This window comes from Panulirus ornatus, chromosome 10 (genome assembly GCF_036320965.1).
Source record: "Panulirus ornatus isolate Po-2019 chromosome 10, ASM3632096v1, whole genome shotgun sequence".
Classification (NCBI taxonomy): Eukaryota; Metazoa; Arthropoda; class Malacostraca; order Decapoda; family Palinuridae; genus Panulirus; species Panulirus ornatus.
The window spans coordinates 8,795,799-8,815,008 of NC_092233.1; the positions used below are offsets into that span (position 1 = coordinate 8,795,799).

General features: G+C 32.1%; 1 protein-coding gene across 1 annotated transcript in view; it reads right to left on the minus strand.

Annotated features, from left to right (window-relative positions):
- Positions 1-19,210, minus strand: part of cos (kinesin-like protein costa) — a 131,323-nt gene that overhangs the window by 31,408 nt on the left and 80,705 nt on the right. The gene's annotated exons all lie outside the window — the stretch shown is intronic.

Genomic DNA, 19,210 nt, shown 5'->3' on the forward strand with positions numbered 1-19,210 from the left:
CGTCTCTAATTCCTTTAATTAAGAAGTTAAATGAGGTGAATTTTAAAGTATCTTTTGATTATCATTGTATTTCCTGCGTACGTAATGGGAAATTAGAGCATTGTCATATATTTTCCATGATTATTTTAAGTACAGAAGTCCTTGAATATCTTATATTTCAATTTCAAAACAAAAATTTTTTTTGGCTAAAAAATACCCTGAACTATTACCTGTAATTTTTGGCAGTTTTCGATAGTTTTGCAATTTTCGATAGTTTTCGCAGAAAAATCGATTTACTTTAAAAACTCATTATAAGAAGTATTTTTCATGCTGAATGCAAATCTGGGGTTAAAATATCATTTTGTCCTTTCTAATTCCTTTAATTAAGAAGTTAAATGAGGTGAATTTTAAAGTATCCTCTGATGATTATCATTGTATTTCCTGCATACGTATTGGTAAATTAGAGCATTATTATATATTTTCCATGATTATTTTAAGTACGTAACTGCTTGAATATCTTATATTTCAATTTCGAAACAAAAAATTTTCCGTAGTTTTCGCAGAGAAATCGATTTCCTTTAAAAACTGTTTATAAGAAGTATTTTTCATGCTGAATGCAAATCTGGGGTTAAAATATCGTTTTGTTGTCTCTAATTCCTTTAATTAAGAAGTTAAATAGGGTAAATTTTAAAGTATCTTTTGATGATTATCATTGTATTTCCTGCGTACGTAATGGTAAATTAGAGCATTATTATATAATTTCCATGATTATTTTAAGCACAGAAGTGCTTGAATATCTTATATTTCAATTTCGAAACAAAAAAAAATTTGAGCTAAAAAATACCCTGAACTATTACCTGCAATTTTCGGTAGTTTTCGCAGAAAAATCGATTTCCTTTAAAAACTCATTATAAGAAGTATTTTTTATACTGAATGCAAATCTGGGGTTAAAATATCGTTTTGTCGTCTCTAATTCCTTTAATTAAGAAGTTAAATGAGGTGAATTTTAAAATATGTTCTGATGATTATCATTGTATTTCCTGCGTACGTAATGGTAAATTACAGCATTATTAGATATTTTCCATGATTATTTTAAGTACAGAAGTGCTTGAATATCTTATATTTCAATTTCGAAACAAAAATTTTTTTTGGCTAAAAAATACCCTGAACTATTACCTGCAATTTTTGGCAGTTTTCACAGAAAAATCAATTTCCTTTAAAAACTCATTAAAAGAACTATTCTTTATGCTGAATTCAAATTTGGGGTTAAAATATCGTTTTGCCGTCTCCAGTTCCTTTAATTAAGAAGTTAAATGAGGTGAATTTTAAAGTATCTTCTGATGATTATCATTGTATTTCTTGTGTACGTATTGGTAAATTAGAGCATTATTATATATTTTCCATAATTATTTTAAGTACAGAGGTGCTTGAATATCTTATATTTCAATTTCAAAACAAAAATTTTTTGAGCTAAAAAATACCCTGCAATTTTCGATAGTTTTCGCAGAAAAATCGATTTACTTTAAAACTCATTATAAGAAGCATTTTTCATGCTGAATGCAAATCTGGGGTTAAAATATCGTTTTGTCGTCTAATTACTTTAATTAAGAAATTAAATGAGGGGAATTTCAAAGTATCCTCTGATGATTATCATTGTATTTCCTGCGTACGTATTGGTAAATTAGAGCATTATTAGATGTTTTCCATGATTATTTTAAGTACAAAAGTGCTTGAATATCTTATATTTCAATTTCGAAACAAAAAATTGTTTGAGCTAAAAAATACCCTGAACTATTTCGTAGTTTTCCCGCTGCGAGTACTTATAAAAACCAAAGAATGTAAACTGATCAATGTAATATATCGCGTCCACAAAAATTAAATAAACAGATCCATTTTAAAGATCTTCTTGATTATCACTGAAGCCGCATATAGATAATAGACATTATTATTATTCCTGATTATTCAATCCTAGTGCTGATATCATAATCAATTTCAACGATTTTTAGCTCCAATTTTGTTTTCCTTTTCTTCTTCCCTCTCCCGCCTTGCTATTACTGCAAGAAGTTGACAGAAGAAATGCCCAAAACTTATAAAGATATTCTTTCTGCTGAATGCAAATTATCATACTATCGATTTCCATGGTTAACCTTTAATGTACGTTAAATAGGAAATTAAGCGTATCCTCGATATATATGTATTCCTCTATTTGGCAAATTAAGCATTATGATGTTTCCATGTATCAGTACAGTGCTTGGAATATCTTATATTCAATTTCGAAACAAAAAATTTTTTGGATACTAAAAAAATCCCCTGAACTATTACCTGCAATTTTCGATAGTTTTCGCAGAAAAATCATTTCCTTTAAAAACTTATTATAAGAAGTATTTTTCATGCTGAATGCAAACTCGGGGTCAAAATATCGTTTTGTCGTCTCTAATTCCTTTAATTAAGAAGTTAAATGAGGTGAATTTTAAAGTACCTTCTGATGATTATCATTGTATTTCCTGCGTATATATTGGTATATTAGAGCATTATTATATATTTTCCATGATTATTTTAAGTACAGAAGTGCTTGAATATCTTATATTTCAATTTCGAAACAAAAAATTTTTTGAGCTAAAAAATACCGATTACATGCAATTTTCGGTAGTTTTCGCAGAAAAATTGATTTCCTTTAAAAAGTCATTATAAGAAGTATTTTTCATGCTGAATGCAAATCTGGGGTTAAAATATTGTTTTGTCGTCTCTAATTCCTTTAATTAAGAAGTTAAATGAGGTGAATTTTAAAGTATCTTCTGATGATTATCATTGTATTTCCTGCATACGTATTGGTAAATTAGAGCATTATTATATATTTTCCATGATTATTTTAAGTACAGAAGTGCTTGAATATCTTATATTTCAATTTCGAAACAAAAAATTTTTTGAGCTAAAAAATACCCTGAACTATTACCTGCAATTTTCGGTAGTTTTCGCAGAAAAATCGATTTCCTTTAAAAACTCATTATAAGAAGTATTTTTCTTGCTGAATGCAAATCTGGGGTTAAAATATCGTTTTGTCGTCTAATTCCTTTAATTAAGAAGTTAAATGAGGTGAATTTTAAAGTATCTTCTGATGATTATCATTGTATTTCCTGCGTACGTAATGGTAGATTAGAGCATTATTATATATTTTCCATGATTATTTTAAGTACAGAAGTGCTTGAATATCTTATATTTCAATTTTGAAACAAAATTTTTTGAGCTAAAAAATACCCTGAACTGCAATTTTTGGCAGTTTTCGCAGAAAAATCGATTTCCTTTAAAAACTCATTATAAGAAGTAATTTTCATGCTCAATGCAAATCTGAGATTAAAATATCGTTTTGTCGTCTCTAATTCCTTTAATTAAGAAATTAAATAAGGTGAATTTTAAAGTATCTTCTGATGATTATCATTGTATTTCCTGCATACGTATTGGTAAATTAGAGTATTGTTATATATTTTCCATGACTATTTTAAGTACAGAAGTGCTTGAATATCTTATATTTCAATTTTTACGTCTGCTGAATAAGAATCTGTGGTCAAAACCTTAGAATACAAATAATTAGTCGAGTAATTAGCATATTGATATAATTATAATTAATATCAACTATGTAATTAAGCGCTTGATTTTACGAAATGTAGTCTTTTGACTCAATATCCTTGATCACCATATAGAATACCACATATTCCCATATTTTTATTAAAATCTGAAGAAGTTGAAAATCTGAGAAAAATATTATCCAAGGCCTTGAATATTAAATAAATATAAATATTATAAGTATTATCCATAGCCTTGGATTTTTCTTGATTTTTTTCAAAAAATATATTTTCCTGAAAATTGCAGCGTAGATGCTTTTACGTCTGCTGAATAAGAATCTGTGGTCAAAACCTTAAAATTTGTGTATTAGTCGAGTAAATAGCATATTAAGATAATTATAATTAACCTTAAGTATGTAATTAAGCGCTTTATTTTAACGAAATGCAGTCTTTTGACTCGATATCCTCTATCACCATACAGAATAGCACTTATACCCACATTTTCATTAAAATCTGAAGAAGTTGAAAATCTGAGCAAAATATTATCCAAGGCCTTGGATATTACATAAATATAAATATTATAAATATTATCCATAGCCTTGGATTATTCTTGATTTTTTTTAAAAAATAGATTTTCCTGAAAATTTCAGCATAGATGCTTTAACGTCTGCTGAGTAAGAATCTGTGGTCAAAACCTTAAAATTCGAGTAATTAGTCGAGTAATTAGCATATTGATAAAATTATGGTTAATATTAACTATGTAATTAAGTGCTTAATTTTCCGAAATGTAGTCTTTTGACTCGATATCCTTAATCACCATATAGAATACCACATATTCCCATATTTTCATTAAAATCTGAAATTGAAAATCTGAGCAAAATATTATCCAAGGCCTTGGATATTAAATAAATATGAACATTATAAATATTATCCATAGCCTTGGATTTTTCTGATTTTTTTGAAAAAATACATTTCCTGAAAATTACAGCATAGCTGTTTTTACGTCTGCTGAAGAAGAATCTGTGATCAAAACCTTAGAATTCGAGTAATTAGTCGAGTAATTAGCATGTTGATATTAGAATTAATATTAACTATGTAATTAAGCGCTTAATTTTACGAAATGCAGTCTTTTGACTCGATATCTTTAATCACCATATAGAATACCACATATTCCCATATTTTCATTAAAATCTGAAGAAGTTGAAAATCTGAGCAAAATATTATCCAAGGCCTTGGATATTACATAAATATAAATATTATAAATATTATCCATAGCCTTGGATTATTCTTGATTTTTTTTAAAAAATAGATTTTCCTGAAAATTTCAGCATAGATGCTTTAACGTCTGCTGAGTAAGAATCTGTGGTCAAAACCTTAAAATTCGAGTAATTAGTCGAGTAATTAGCATATTGATATAATTATAATTAATATAAACTATGTAATTAAGCGCTTAATTTTACGAAATGCAGTCTTTTGACTCAATATCCTTAATCACCATATAGAATACCACATATTCCCATATTTTCATTAAAATCTTAAGTAGTTGAAAATCTTAGCAAAATATTATCCAAGGCCTTGGATATTAAATATAAATATAAATATTATCCATAGCTTTGAATTATTTGAAAAAATAGATTTTCCTGAAAATTTCAGCATAGATGTTTTTATGTCTGCTGAATAAGAATCTGTGGTCAAAACCTTAAAATTCGAGTAATTAGTCCAGTAATTGGTGTATTGATAAAATTATCATTTATCTTAACTATGTAATTAAGCGCTTAATGTTACGAAATGCATTCTTTTCACTCGATATCCTTAATGACCATATAGAATAACACTCATACCCACATTTTCATTAAAATCTACAGAAGTTGAAAATCTGAGCAAAATATTATCCATTTTTCTTGATTTTTTTGAAAAAATAGATTTTCCTGAAAATTGCAGCGTAGATGCCTTTACGTCTGCTGAATAAGAATCTGTGGTCAAAACCTTAAAATTCATGTAATTAGTCGAGTAATTACCATATTAAGATAATTATAATTAATCTTAAGTATGTAATTAAGCGCTTAATTTTACGAAATGCGGTCTTTTGACTCGACATCCTTTATCACCATATAGAATAGCACTTATACCCACATTTTCATTAAAATCTGAAGAAGTTGAAAATCTGAGCAAAATATTATCCAAGGCCTTGGATTTTTCTTGATTTTTTTGATAATAGAGATTTTCCTGAAAATTTCAGCATAGCTGTTTTTACGTCTGCTGAAGAAGAATCTATGGTCAAAACCTTAGAATTCGAGTAATTAGTCGAGTAATTAGCATATTGATATAATTATAATTAATATTAACTATGTAATTAAGCGCGTAATTTTACGAAATGCAGTCTTTTGACTCGATATCCTTAATCACCATATAAAATATCACATTCCCATATTTTCATTAAAATCTGAAGTTGAAAATCTTAGCAAAATATTATCCAAGGCCTTGGATATTAAATAAATATAAATATTAAAAATATCCATAGCCTTGGATTTTTCTTGGATTTTTTGAAAAAATAGATTTTCCTTAAAATTTCAGCATAGATGCTTTTATGTCTGCTGAATAAAAATCTGTGGTCAAAACCTTAAGAGTAATTAGGCGAGTAATTAGTATATTGATATAATTACCATTAATCTTAACTATGTAATTAAGCGCTTAATTGTACGAAATGCAGTCTTTTGACTTGACATCCTTAATCACCATATAGAATAGCACTCATACCCACATTTTCATTAAAATCTAAAGAAGTTGAAAATCTGAGCAAAATATCATCCAAGACCTTGGATTTCGAAATGGAAATATAAGATATTCAAGCACTTCTGTACTTAAAAAAATCATGGAAAATATATAATAATGCTCTAATATCCCAATATGTACGCAGGAAATACAATGATAATCATCAGAAGATACTTTAAAATTCACATCATTTAACTTCTTAATTAAAGGAATTAGAGACGACAAAACGATATTTTAAGCCCAGATTTGCATTCAGTAGGAAAAATAAATCTTATAAACAGTTTTTAAAGATAATCGATTTTCTGCGAAAACTACCGAAAGTTGCAGATAATATTTCAGGGTATTTTTTAGCTAAAAAATTTTTTGTTTCGAAATTGAAATATAAGATATTCAAGCACTTCTGTGCTTAGAATAATCATGGAAAATATATAAAAATGCTCTAATTTCCCAATACGTACGGAGGAAATCCAATGATAATCATCAGAGGATACTTTAAGATTCACCTCATTTAACTTCTTAATTAAAGGAATTAGAGATGAGAAAACGATATTTTAACCACAGATTTGCATTCAGCAAGAAAAATACTTCTTATAAACAGTTTTTTAAGGAAATCGATTTTTCTGCTAAAACAACGGAAAATTGCAGGTAATAGTTCAGGGTATTTTTTAGCTCAAAAAATTTTTTCTTTCGAAATTGAAATATAAGATATTCAAGCACTTCTGTACTTAAAATAATCATGGAAAATATATAATAATGCTCTAATTTACCAATACGTACGCAGGAAATACAATGATAATCATTAGAGGATACTTTAAAATTCCCCTCATCTAACTTCTTAATTAAAGGAATTAGAGACGACAAAACGATATTTTAACCCCAGATTTGCATTCAGCATGAAAAATACTTCTTATAATGAGTTTTTAAAGGAAATCGATTTTTCTGCGAAAACTACCGAAAATTACAGGGTATTTTTTAGCTCAAAAAATTTTTTGTTTCAAAATTGAAATATAAGATATTCAAACTCTTCTGGACTTGAAATAATCATGGAAAATATATAATAATGCTCTAATATACAAATATGTACGCAGGAAATACAATGATAATCATCAGAAGATACTTTAAAATTCACCTCGTTTAACTTCTTAATTAAACTAATTAGAGATGACAAAACGATATTTTAACCCCAGATTTGCATTCAGCATGAAAAATACTTCTTATAATGAGTTTTTACAGGAAATCGATTTTTATGCGAAAACTACCGAAAATTGCAGGTAATAGTTCAGGGTTTTTTTTAGCTCGAAAAATTGTTTGTTTCGTAATTGAAATATAAGATATTCAAGCACTTCTGTACTTAAGATAATCATGGAAAGTATATAAGAATGCTCTAATATACCAATATGTACGCAGGAAATACAATGATAATCATCAGATGATACTTTAAAATTCACCTCATTTAACTTCTTAATTACACGAATTAGAGACGAAAAAACGATATCTTAACTGCGGGTTAAGTTTGGAGAAAGCCCGTGAGGGTAGCATTACCAGAGTGAGACAGAGCATCATAATGCAGGTCATAACGATTTGAATTGAAAAATACTTCTTATAATGAATTTTCAAAGGAAATCGATTTTTCTGCGAAAACTACCGAAAATTGCAGGTAATAGTTCAGGGTATTTTTTAGCTCAAAAAATTTTTTGTTTCCAAATTGAAATATAAGATATTCAAGCACTTCTGTACTTAAAATAATTATGGAAAACATATAATAATGCTCTAATTTACCAATACGTATGCAGGAAATACAATGATAATCATCAGAGGATACTTTAAAATTCTCCTCATTTAACTTCTTAATTAAACGAATTAGAGACGACAAAACGATATTTTAACCACAGATTTGCAGTCAGCATGAAAAATACTTCTTATAATGAGTTTTTAAAGGAAATCGATTTTTCTGCGAAAACTACCAAAAATTGCAGGTAATAGTTCAGGGTATTTTTTAGCTCAAAAAAGTTTTTGTTTCGAAATTGAAATATAAGATATTCAAGCACTTCTGTACTTAAAATAATCATGGAAAATATATAATAATGCTCTAATTTACCATTACGTATGCAGGAAATACAATGATAACCATCAAAAGATACTTTAAAATTCACCTCATTTAACTTCTTAATTAAAGGAATTAGAGACGACAAAACGATATTTTAACCCCAGATTTGCATTCAGCATGAAAAATACTTTTTATAATGAGCTTTTAAAGGAAATCGATTTTTCTGTGAAAACGACCGAAAATTGTAGGTATTTTTTAGTTGAAAAAAATTTTTTGTTTCGTAATTGAAATATAAGATATTCAAGCACTTCTGTATTTAAAATAATCATGGAAAATATATAATAATGCTCTAATATACCAATATGTACGCAGGAAATACAATGATAATCATTAAAAGATACTTTAAGATTCACCTCATTTAACTTCTTAATTAAAGGAATTAGAGACGACAAAACGATATTTTAACCCCAGATTTGCATTCAGCATGAAAAATACTTCTTATAAACAGTTTTTAAAGGAATTCGATTTTTCTGCGAAAACTACCGAAAATTGCAGGTAATAGTTCAGGGTACTTTTTAGCTCAAAAAATTTTTTGTTTCGAAATTGAAACAGAAGATATTCAAGCACTTCTGTACTTAAAATAATCATGGAAAACATATAATAATTCTCTAATTTACCAATACGTATGCAGGAAATACAATGATAATCATCAGAGGATACTTTAAAATTCCCCTTATTTAACTTCTTAAGTAAAGGAATTAGAGACGATAAAACGTTATTTTAACCCCACATTTGCATTCAGCATGAAAAATACTTCTTATAAACAGTTTTTAAAGGAAATTGATTTTTCTGCGAAAACTACCGAAAATTGCTCAAATTTAGCTCAAAAAATTATTTGTTTCGAAATTGAAATATAAGATATTCAAGCACTTCTGTACTTAAAATAATCATGGAAAATATATAATAATGCTCTAATTTACCAATACGTATGCAGGAAATACAATGATAATCATCAGAAGATACTTTAAAATTCACATTATTTAATTTCTTAATTAAAGGAAGTAGAGATGACAAAACGATATCTTTACCCCAGATTTGAATTCAGCATGTAAAATACTTCTTATAATGAGTTTTTAGAGGAAATCGATTTTTCTGTGAAAACTGCCATAAATTGCAGGTAATAGTTCAGGGTATTTTTTAGATCGAAACATTTTTTGTTTCGTAATTGAAATATAAGATATTCAAGCACTTCTGTACTTAAAATAATCATGGAAAGTATATAATAATGCTCTAATATACCAATATGTATGCAGGAAATACAATGATAATCATCAGAAGATACTTTAAAATTCACCTCATTTAACTTCTTAATTAAACGAATTAGAGACGACAAAACGATATTTTAACCCCAGATTTGCATTCAGCATGAAAAATACTTCTTATAATGAGTTTTTAAAGGAAATCAATTTTTCTGCGACAACTACGGAAAATTGCAGGGTATTTTTTAGAGTTGGGGTGAGAGAGTATCATTAAATTTTAGGGAGAATAAAAAGATGTTCTGGAAGGAGGTAAATAAAGTGCGTAAGACAAGGGAGCAAATGGGAACTTCAGTGAAGGGCGCAAATGGGGAGGTGATAACAAGTAGTGGTGATGTGAGAAGGAGATGGAGTGAGTATTTTGAAGGTTTGTTGAATGTGTTTGATGATAGAGTGGCAGATATAGGGTGTTTTGGTCGAGGTGGCGTGCAAAGTGAGAGGGTTAGGGAAAATGATTTGGTAAACAGAGAAGAGGTAGTGAAAGCTTTGCGGAAGATGAAAGCCGGCAAGGCAGCAGGTTTGGATGGTATTGCAGTGGAATTTATTAAAAAAGGGGGTGACTGTATTGTTGACTGGTTGGTAAGGTTATTTAATGTATGTATGACTCATGGTCATATGACTCATGGTTTCAGTGTCTGGTGATTTTTTGACAATAAGACCCTATTTTTCATATGTATATATATGTATGTGTGTGTGTGTGTATATGTGCGTATGTATGTGTATGTGTGTGTATGTGTATATGTATATATATATATGTATATTATCCCTGGGGATAGGGGTGAAAGAATACTTCCCACGTATTCCTCGCGTGTCGTAGAAAGCGACTAGAGGGGACGGGAGTGGGGGGCCAGAAATCCTCCCCTCCTTGTATTAACTTTCTAAAATGGGAAACAGAATAAGGAGTCACGCGGGGAGTGCTCATCCTCCTCGAAGGCTCAGAGTGGGGTGCCTAAATGTGTGTGGATGTAACTAAGATGTGAAAAAAGGAGAGGTAGGTAGTATGTTTGAGGAAAGGAACCTGGATGTTTTGGCTCTGAGTGAAACGAAGCTCAAGGGTAAAGGGGAAGAGTGGTTTGGGAATGTCTGGGGAGTAAAGTCAGGGGTTAGTGAGAGGACAAGAGCAAGGGAAGGAGTAGCAATACTCCTGAAACAGGAGTTGTGGGAGTATGTGATAGAATGTAAGAAAGTAAATTCTCGATTAATATGGGTAAAACTGAAAGTTGATGGAGAGAGGTGGGTGATTATTGGTGCATATGCACCTGGGCATGAGAAGAAAGATCATGAGAGGCAAGTGTTTTGGGAGCAGCTGAATGAGTGTGTTAGTGGTTTTGATGCACGAGACCGGGTTATAGTGATGGGTGATTTGAATGCAAACGTGAGTAATGTGGCAGTTGAGGGAATAATTGGTATACATGGGGTGTTCAGTGTTGTAAATGGAAATGGTGAAGAGCTTGTAGATTTATGTGCTGAAAAAGGACTGATGATTGGGAATACCTGGTTTAAAAAGCGAGATATACATAAATATACTTATGTTAGTAGGAGAGATGGCCAGAGAGCGTTATTGGATTACGTGTTAATTGACAGGCGTGCGAAAGAGAGACTTTTGGATGTTAATGTGCTGAGAGGTGCAACTGGAGGGATGTCTGATCATTATCTTGTGGAGGCTAAGGTGAAGATTTGTATGGGTTTTCAGAAAAGAAGAGTGAATGTTGGGGTGAAGAGGGTGGTGAGAGTAAGTGAGCTTGGGAAGGAGACCTGTGTGAGGAAGTACCAGGAGAGACTGAGTACAGAATGGAAAAAGGTGAGAACAATGGAAGTAAGGGGAGTGGGGGAGGAATGGGATGTATTTAGGAAATCAGTGATGGATTGCGCAAAAGATGCTTGTGGCATGAGAAGAGTGGGAGGTGGGTTGATTAGAAAGGGTAGTGAGTGGTGGGATGAAGAAGTAAGAGTATTAGTGAAAGAGAAGAGAGAGGCATTTGGATGATTTTTGCAGGGAAAAAATGCAATTGAGTGGGAGATGTATAAAAGAAAGAGACAGGATGTCAAGAGAAAGGTGCAAGAGGTGAAAAAAAGGGCAAATGAGAGTTGGGGTGAGAGAGTGTCATTAAATTTTAGGGAGAATAAAAAGATGTTCTGGAAGGAGGTAAATAAAGTGCGTAAGACAGGGGAGCAAAATGGGAACTTCAGTGAAGGGTGCAAATGGGGAGGTGATAACAAGTAGTGGTGATGTGAGGAGATGGAGTGAGTATTTTGAAGGTTTGTTGAATGTGTTTGATGATAGAGTGGCAGATATAGGGTGTTTTGGTCGAGGTGGTGTGCAAAGTGAGAGGGTTAGGGAAAATGATTTGGTAAACAGAGAAGAGGTAGTAAAAGCTTTGCGGAAGATGAAAGCCGGCAAGGCAGCAGGTTTGGATGGTATTACAGTGGAATTTATTAAAAAAGGGGTGACTGTATTGTTGACTGGTTGGTAAGGTTATTTAATGTATGTATGACTCATGGTGAGGTGCCTGAGGATTGGCGGAATGCGTGCATAGTGCCATTGTACAAAGGCAAAGGGGATAAGAGTGAGTGCTCAAATTACAGAGGTATAAGTTTGTTGAGTATTCCTGGTAAATTATATGGGAGGGTATTGATTGAGAGGGTGAAGGCATGTACAGAGCATCAGATTGGGGAAGAGCAGTGTGGTTTCAGAAGTGGTAGAGGATGTGTGGATCAGGTGTTTGCTTTGAAGAATGTATGTGAGAAATACTTAGAAAAGCAAATGGATTTGTATGTAGCATTTATGGATCTGGAGAAGGCATATGATAGAGTTGATAGAGATGCTCTCTGGAAGGTATTAAGAATATATGGTGTGGGAGGAAAGTTGTTAGAAGCAGTGAAAAGTTTTTATCGAGGATGTAAGGCATGTGTATGTGTAGGAAGAGATGAAAGTGATTGGTTCTCAGTGAATGTAGGTTTGCGGCAGGGGTGTGTGATGTCTCCATGGTTGTTTAATTTGTTTATGGATGGGGTTGTTAGGGAGGTAAATGCAAGAGTTTTGGAAAGAGGGGCAAGTATGAAGTGTGTTGGGGATGAGAGAGCTTGGGAAGTGAGTCAGTTGTTGTTCGCTGATGATACAGCGCTGGTGGCTGATTCATGTGGGAAACTGCAGAAGCTGGTGACTGAGTTTGGTAAAGTGTGTGGAAGAAGAAAGTTAAGAGTAAATGTGAATAAGAGCAAGGTTATTAGGTACAGTAGGGTTGAGGGTCAAGTCAACTGGGAGGTGAGTTTGAATGGAGAAAAACTGGAGGAAGTGAAGTGTTTTAGATATCTGGGAGTGGATCTGGCAGCGGATGGAACCATGGAAGCGGAAGTGGATCATAGGGTGGGGGAGGGGGCGAAAATTCTGAGGGCCTTGAAGAATGTGTGGAAGTCGAGAACATTATCTCGGAAAGCAAAATGGGTATGTTTGAAGGAATAGTGGTTCCAACAATGTTGTATGGTTGCGAGGCGTGGGCTATGGATAGAGTTGTGCGCAGGAGGATGGATGTGCTGGAAATGAGATGTTTGAGGACAATGTGTGGTGTGAGGTGGTTTGATCGAGAGAGTAACGTTAGGGTAAGAGAGATGTGTGGAAATAAAAGGAGCGTGGTAGAGATAGCAGAAGAGGGTGTTTTGAAGTGGTTTGGGCACATGGAGAGAATGAGTGAGGAAAGATTGACCAAGAGGATATATGTGTCGGAGGTGGAGGGAACGAGGAGAAGAGGGAGACCAAATTGGAGGTGGAAAGATGGAGTGAAAAAGATTTTGTGTGATCGGGGCCTGAACATGCAGGAGGGTGAAAGGAGGGCAAGGAATAGAGTGAATTGGAGCGATGTGGTATACCGGGGTTGACGTGCTGTCAGTGGATTGAATCAAGGCATGTGAAGCGTCTGGGGTAAACCATGGAAAGCTGTGTAGGTATGTATATTTGCGTGTGTGGACATATGTATATACATGTGTATGGGGGGGTTGGGCCTTTTCTTTCGTCTGTTTCCTTGCGCTACCTCGCAAACGCGGGAGACAGCGACAAAGTATAATAATAATATAAATAATAATGACTCATGGTGAGGTGCCTGAGGATTGGCGGAATGCGTGCATAGTGCCATTGTACAAAGGCAAAGGGGATAAGAGTGAGTGCTCAAATTACAGAGGTACAAGTTTGTTGAGTATTCCTGGTAAATTATATGGGAGGGTATTGATTGAGAGGGTGAAGGCATGTACAGAGCATCAGATTGGGGAAGAGCAGTGTGGTTTCAGAAGTGGTAGAGGATGTGTGGATCAGGTGTTTGCTTTGAAGAATGTATATGAGAAATACTTAGAAAAGCAAATGGATTTGTATGTAGCATTTATGGATCTGGAGAAGGCATATGATAGAGTTGATAGAGATGCTCTGTGGAAGGTATTAAGAATATATGGTGTGGGAGGAAAGTTGTTAGAAGCAGTGAAAAGTTTTTATCGAGGATGTAAGGCATGTGTACGTGTAGGAAGAGAGGAAAGTGATTGGTTCTCAGTGAATGTAGGTTTGCGGCAGGGGTGTGTGATGTCTCCATGGTTGTTTAATTTGTTTATGGATGGGGTTGTTAGGGAGGTAAATGCAAGAGTTTTGGAAAGAGGGGCAAGTATGAAGTCTGTTGGGGATGAGAGAGCTTGGGAAGTGAGTCAGTCGTTGTTCGCTGATGAAAATGCGCTGGTGGCTGATTCATGTGAGAAACTGCAGAAGCTGGTGACTGAGTTTGGTAAAGTGTGTGGAAGAAGAAAGTTAAGAGTAAATGTGAATAAGAGCAAGGTTATTAGGTACAGTAGGGTTGAGGGTCAAGTCAATTGGGAGGTGAGTTTGAATGGAGAAAAACTGGAGGAAGTGAAGTGTTTTAGATATCTGGGAGTGGATCTGGCAGCGGATGGAACCATGGAAGCGGAAGTGGATCATAGGGTGGGGGAGGGGGCGAAAATTCTGGGGGCCCTGAAGAATGTGTGGAAGTCGAGAACATTATCTCGGAAAGCAAAAATGGGTATGTTTGAAGGAATAGTGGTTCCAACAATGTTGCATGGTTGCGAGGCGTGGGCTATGGATAGAGGTGTGCGCAGGAGGATGGATGTCCTGGAAATGAGATGTTTGAGGACAATGTGTGGTGTGAGGTGGTTTGATCGAGTGAGTAACGTAAGGGTAAGAGAGATGTGTGGAAATAAAAAGAGCGTGGTTGAGAGAGCAGAAGAGGGTGTTTTGAAGTGGTTTGGGCACATGGAGAGAATGAGTGAGGAAAGATTGACCAAGAGGATATATGTGTCGGAGGTGGAGGGAACGAGGAGAAGAGGGAGACCAAATTGGAGGTGGAAAGATGGAGTGAAAAAGATTTTGTGTGATCGGGGCCTGAACATGCAGGAGGGTGAAAGGAGGGCAAGGAATAGAGTGAATTGGAGCGATGTGGTATACCGGGGTTGACGTGCTGTCAGTGGATTGAATCAAGGCATGTGAAGCGTCTGGGGTAAACCATGGAAAGCTGTGTAGGTATGTATATTTGCGTGTGTGGACGTATGTATATACATGTGTATGGGGGGGGGGGGTGGGCCATTTCTTTCGTCTGTTTCCTTGCGCTACCTCGCAAACGCGGGAGACAGCGACAAAGTATAATAAATAAATAAATAAATGAATATTTTTTAGCTCAAAAAATTTTTTGTTTTGTAATTGAAATATAAGATATTCAAGCACTTCTGTACTTAAAATAATCATGGAAAATATATAATAATGCTCTAATTTACCAATACGTATGCAGGAAATACAATGATAATCATCAGAAGATACTTTAAAATTCACATCATTTAACTTCTTAATTAAAGGAATTAGAAACGACAAAACGATATCTTAACCTCAGATTTCAATTGAGCATGAAAAATACTTCTTATAATGAGTTTTTAAAGGAAATCGATTTTTCTGCGAAAACTGCTAAAAATTGCAGGTAATAGTTCAGGGTATTTTTTAGCTCAAAAAATTTTTTGTTTCGAAATTGAAATATAAGATATTCAAGCACTCCTGTACTTAAAATAATCATGGAAAATATATAATAATGCTCTAATTTACCATTACGTATGCAGAAAATATAATGATAATCATCAAAAGACACTTTAAAATTCACCTCATTTAAAATCTTAATTAAAGGAATTAGAGACGACAAAACGATATTTTAACCCCAGATTTGCATTCAGCATGAAAAATACTTCTTATAATGAGTTTTTAAAGGAAATCAACTTTTCGGCGACAACTACGGAAAATTGCAAGCAATAGTTCAGGGTATTTTTTAGCTCAAAAAATCTTTTGTTTCCAAATTGAAATATAAGATATTCAAGCACTTCTGTACTTAAAATAATCATGGAAAATATATAATAATGCTCTAATATACCAATATGTATGCAGGAAATACAATGATAATCATCAGAAGGTACCTTTTAATTCACATCATTTAACTTCTTAATTAAAGGAATTAGAGACGACAAAATGATATTGCAACCCCAGATTTGCATTCAGCATGAAAAATACTTCTTATAATGAGTTTTTAAAGGAAATCGATTTTTCTGCAAAAAATTTTTTGTTTCCAAATTGAAATATAAGATATTCAAGCTCTTCTGGACTTAAAATAATCATGGAAAATATATAATAATGCTCTAATATACCAATATGTATGCAGGAAATACAATGATAATCATCAGAAGATACTTTAAAATTCACCTCATTTAACTTCTTAATTAAACGAATTAGAGACGAAAAAACGATATTTTAACCCCAGATTTGAATTGAAAAATACTTCTTATAATGAATTTTTAAAGGAAATAGATTTCTCTGCGAAAACTACCGAAAATTGCAGGTCATAGTTCAGGGTATTTTTTAGCTCAAAAAATTTTTTGATTCGTAATTGAAATATAAGATATTCAAGCACGTCTGTACTTAAAATAATCATGGAAAACATATAATAATGCTCTAATTTACCTAATACGTACGCAGGAAATACAATAATAATCATCAGAGGATACTTTAAAATTCTCCTCATTTAACTTCTTAATTAAACGAATTAGAGACGACAAAACGATATTTTAACCCCAGATTTGCAGTCAGCATGAAAAATACTTCTTATAATGAGTTTTTAAAGGAAATCGATTTTTCTGCGAAAACTACCGAAAATTGCACGTAATAGTTCAGGGTATTTTTTAGCTCAAAAAAGTTTTTGTTTCGAAATTGAAATATAAGATATTCAAGCACTTCTGTACTTAAAATAATCATGGAAAATATATAATAATGCTCTAATTTACTAATACGTACGCAGGAAATACAATGATAATCATCAGAAGATACTTTAAAATTCACCTCATTTAATTTCTTAATTAAAGGAATTAGAGACGACAAAACGATATTTTAACCCCAGATTTGCATTCAGCATGAAAAATACTTCTTATAATGAGTTTTTAAAGGAAATCGATTTTTCTGCGAAAACTGCCAAAAATTGCAGGTAATAGTTCAGGGTATTTTTTAGCTCAAAAAAGTTTTTGTTTCGAAATTGAAATATAAGATATTCAAGCACTTCTGTACTTAAAATAATCATGGAAAATATATAATAATGCTCTAATTTACCATTACGTACGCAGGAAATACAATGATAATCATCAAAAGATACTTTAAAATTCACCTCATTTAACTTCTTAATTAAAGGAATTAGAGACGACAAAACGATATTTTAACCCCAGATTTGCATTCAGCATGAAAAATACTTCTTATAATGAGTTTTTAAAGGAAATCGATTTTTCTGCAAAAACTACCGAAAATTGCAGGTAATAGTTCAGGGTATTTTTTAGCTCAAAAAATTTTTTGTTTCGAAATTGAAATATAAGATATTCAAGCACTTCTGTACTTAAAATAATCATGGAAAATATATAATAATGCTCTAATATACCAATATGTACGCAGGAAATACAATGATAATCATTAGAAGATACTTAAGATTCACATCATTTAACTTCTTAATAAGAGGAATTAGAGATGACAAAACGATATTTTAACCCCAGATTTACATTCAGCATGAAAAATACCTCTTATAATGAGTTTTTAAAGGAAATCGATTTTTCTGCGAAAACTACCGAAAATTGCAGGTAATAATAGTTCAGGGTATTTTTTAGCTCAAAAAATTTTTTGTTTCGAAATTGAAATATAAGATATTCAAGCACTTCTGTACTTAAAATAATCATGGAAAATATATAATAATGCTCTAATTTACCAATACGTACGCAGGAAATACAATGATAATCATCAGAAGATACTTTAAAATTCACATCATTTAACTTCTTAATTAAAGGAATTAGAGACGACAAAACGATATCTTAACCCCAGATTTGCATTCAGCATGAAAAATACTTCTTATAATGAGTTTTTAAAGGAAATCAATTTTTCTGCGAAAACTACCGAAAATTGCAGGTAATAGTTCAGATTATTTTTTAGCTCAAAAAATTTTTTGTTTCGAAATTGAAATATAAGATATTCAAGCACTTCTGTACTTAAAATAATCATGGAAAATATATAATAATGCTCTAATATCCCAATATGTATACAGGAAATACAATGATAATCATCAGAAGATACTTTAAAATTCACCTCATTTAACTTCTTAATTAAAGGAATTAGAGACGACAAAACGATATTTTAACCCCAGATTTGCATTCAGTAGGAAGAATACTTCTTATAAACAGTTTTTAAAGAAAATCGATTTTCTGCGAAAACTACCGAAAATTGCAGGTAATAGTTCAGGGTATTTTTTAGCTAAAAAAATTGTTTGTTTCGAAATTGAAATATAAGATATTCAAGCACTTCTGTACTTAAAAAAAATCATGGAAAATATATAATAATGCTCTAATTTACCAATACGTATGCAGGAAATACAATGATAATCATCAGAAGATACTTTAAAATTCACCTCATTTAACTTCTTAATTAAAGGAATTAGAGACGAGAAAACGATATTTTAACCCCAGATTTGCATTCAGCATGAAAAATACTTCTTATAATGAGTTTTTAAAGGAAATCGATTTTTCTGCGAAAACTACCGAAAATTGTATGTAATATGAACGTTCAGGGTACTATCTAGCTCAAAAATTTTTTGTTTCGAAATTGAAATATAAGATATTCAAGCACTTCTGTACTTAAAATAATCATACAAAATAAATAATAATGCTCTAATATACCAATATGTACGCAGGAAATACAATGATAATCATTAGAAGATACTTTAAAATTCCCCTCATTTAATTTCTTAATTAAAGGAATTAGAGACGGCAAAACGATATTTTAACCCCAGATTTGCATTCAGCATGAAAAATACTTCTTATAAACAGTTTTTGATTTAACACCTTCCTGTTCTGCTGTGAAAATTCAAAGGCATTTCAAAAAGTGTATTACAAAATGATATTGTAGGCTGAATATGATTCACTAGAGAGCGAAGAAGTGGAATACATGAAACAACAGAGTGTGACTGAAT